General features: G+C 40.3%; 1 non-coding gene across 1 annotated transcript; it reads right to left on the bottom strand.

The window, feature by feature from the left end:
- Positions 1 to 364: 364 nt before the first annotated feature.
- LOC148297659 (small nucleolar RNA R71) lies at positions 365 to 471 on the bottom strand. The gene has a single exon (XR_015833232.1). It is a non-coding gene; the product is annotated as a small nucleolar RNA R71 (small nucleolar RNA).
- Between the last annotated feature and the right edge of the window lie 2,896 nt (positions 472 to 3,367).

Genomic DNA, 3,367 nt, shown 5'->3' with positions numbered 1-3,367 from the left:
GGCTGCCATTGAGTTCATGGGAGAACTTGATATCCCAACAATTCCAGCATCTCCTTCAAGCATTTTGCTGCCCACTGTAGCTCGAAATTATGAGCTTAAATCTTCTCATCTTAATATGCTGCCTTCCTTTTATGGTTTACCTAATGAAGATCCATTGACTCATATAAAGGATATTTTTAATGTTGTGAGTTCTTTTCCCTTGACAGGTGTGACAGAAGATCAACTTCGAATGAGAGTGTTTCCATACACTTTAAAGGATAAGGCGAAGTATTGGTTGAATTCTTTGAAGCCTGGTTCACTCACTACATGGTCTGCCATTCAAAAGAAGTTCCTGGAAAAATACTTCTCCACGCAAAAGACCGACATGCTTAGGGACAAGATCTTGTTATTTGCACAGCAAGATGATGAATCGTTTTGTGAAGCATGGGAGAAATTCAATGGGTTGCTCAACCAATGTCCTCATCATGGGATTCCATTGAAGCTTCAAATGCGTATGTTTTATAAAGGACTAACCCCTTCTAGTCATAATATAGTCACCAATTTTGCAGGTGGTTCTTTTAAAACCAAAACTCCAGAAGAAACGTACGAACTCTTTGAGGAGATAGCAATGGAGACCCAACATACGGATACAAGAGGTAAACGTGTTATTAGTGGTTCTAATGATGCTTCTAGTGTGCAGATTTCAAAACTGGAACAAAAGCTAGATGCTCTTCTTGCATTAAACTCAAGAAGCCCTCCGAAGGAAGTGTGTAGCATTTGTGAATCTCATGACCATGCTACCACAGCTTGTCCACTTGGGGCTGGATATCCAGAATTTGTGCAAGAGCAAGCTAAGTTGGTAAATTCCTACAACCAAGGTCCAAGAAATGATCCATACTCTCAAAGTTATAATCCAGGTTGGAGGAATCATCCAAACTTTTCATGGAGAAATACCCAGAATCAAGCAAATCCCCCTTCATTCCAAAGGCCACAACAATCATCATCATCATTGGAAGATATAGTGAAGCAGATGGCAATCAACCAATCCAATTTTCAGCAAACTACACAAGCTGCCATCTCCAAATTGGAAGTCCAATTAGGCCAAATAGCTGCTGAAATAACTCAAAGAGTGCCTGGGAAATGGCCAAGCCAAACTGAGATCAATCCAAAGAACCCAGAAGCCAAGGCCATTCATGTGCTCAGATCAGGTAAGATCATTGATAATAAAGATGATTCTAATCTTTCAAATGATGTTGTGATTGTAGAAAATGAAGAGGAGGAGACCATGGCCACGGAAGGAGAACAACTCAAAACTTCTCAATCTGCTCCTAAGGCCAAATCAGATTCTCAGAAATCCGATCAATTCCAATTGCATAAAAGGGATGACAAATTTGTGCCACCACATCTTCAAGAAGATAGATACGTGCCACCCGCTCCATATGTTCCACAGATTCCATTTCCAGGCCGTCTTAAGAAAGCAAAGCAAGATAAGGCTTTTAAAGAGATTTATGATATTTTGAGTAAAGTTAATATCAATTTGCCTTTGCTTGATCTTATTGAACAGATTCCTGCATATGGAAAATTCATCAAGGACTTGAAAACTCACAAGCTCAATTTCGCTCCAAATGAAGGAGTAAAGCTCGACCAGAATGTAAGTGCTGTATTGCAAAGGAAGCTTCCACCAAAACTAGATGATCCTGGCAGCTTTGACATTCCCATTAACATTGGAGGCAAGAAGGTTGGAAGAGCCATGTTGGACTTGGGAGCAAGCATCAATGTTTTGCCATATTCAGTTTATCAAGAGCTTGGCTTAGAAGGGATGAAGAAGACTTCAATGCGACTTGAACTAGCTGATCATTCTATAAAATATCCAAAAGGTATTGTAGAAGATATTCTAGTTCAAGTTAATACACTAATTCTCCCTGCTGATTTTGTAGTGATGGACATGGAAGACAATCCAAATGGAGATCGTGTTGATCCCATTCTCCTAGGCAGGCCATTCATGGCCACTGCAGACACAATCATCAAAGTGAAAGATAGCACTCTCTCCATGACTGTTTTGGGTGAAACTGTTGAATTTAAAATGCTTAATGCTCTATCTCAACCTTCTATCTCTCTTGATTCTTGCTTTTCAATTGATGTTGTGGATCATGAGGTTTCTTCCAAAATTTTGCAGAGAAAGTCTAATGATGCTCTAGAAGCTGTCTTAACACAAGAAGAGGAAGATCTTTGTGAACCGGAGTTCCAAGAAGTGGTGGCTGCCTTAGAAGTGTTTCCGCCATACCCACCATCCTTTAGGCCACCAATCGAGCCTCTTGGACCATCATCCACGAAATTGGAGCCATCCATTGTCATCCCACCAAAGCTAGAACTTAAACCTCTTCCCAATAATCTTAAATATACATATTTGGGTGCTAACGAAACTCTCCCTGTTATAATTGCTGCAGGTCTCTCCTCACATGAAGAAGAGAGCTTAATTAAAGTTCTAAAAGAGCATAAAACAGCCATTGGGTGGACCATAGCAGACATCAAAGGAATTAGTCCAAGCATGTGCATGCACCGGATTTTAATGGAAGAAGACAGCAAACCATCTCGTGATGCCCAAAGGAGGCTAAATCCCAACATGAAAGAGGTGGTTAGAGCTGAAGTTTTAAAGCTACTCGATGTAGGAATCATCTACCCAATTTCAGATTCTAAGTGGGTGAGCCCTGTGCAAGTTGTTCCAAAGAAGTCCGGAATCACCGTTGTGAAGAATGAGAAGAATGAGCTAGTTCCTACACGAACTGTCACTGGTTGGAGAGTTTGCATTGATTACAGGAAGTTGAACACATCCACTAGAAAAGATCATTTCCCCTTACCTTTTATTGATCAAATGCTTGAACGTTTATCTGGCCATGCTTACTATTGTTTTCTTGATGGTTTTTCAGGTTATAATCAAATTCCCATTGCTCCGGAAGACCAAGAGAAAACCACATTCACATGCCCATTTGGTACGTTTGCTTATAGAAGGATGCCATTCGGTTTATGCAATGCCCCAGCAACTTTCCAAAGATGCATGATGTCAATCTTTTCAGATATGGTGGAACGATTCATTGAGGTATTTATGGATGATTTTTCAGTTTTTGGTTCCTCTTTTGATAATTGTCTTCACCACTTGTCTCTAGTGCTTAAAAGATGCCAGGAAACAAATCTGATTTTGAATTGGGAGAAGTGTCACTTCATGGTGAGACAAGGCATTGTACTAGGCCATGTGATTTCAAGCAAGGGAATCGAAGTGGATAAAGCCAAGATCGACCTCATCTCAAATCTTCCACCCCCTACCTCTGTTAAAGGAATTAGAAGCTTTCTAGGTCATGCTGGATTCTATAGAAGGTTCATCAAAAATTTC

Source organism: Prunus avium, chromosome 1, assembly GCF_965620075.1.
Source record: "Prunus avium chromosome 1, drPruAviu1.hap1.1, whole genome shotgun sequence".
Classification (NCBI taxonomy): Eukaryota; Viridiplantae; Streptophyta; class Magnoliopsida; order Rosales; family Rosaceae; genus Prunus; species Prunus avium.
Note: the sequence above shows the minus strand (reverse complement) of the source record. Positions and strands in the feature narration are given on the sequence as shown.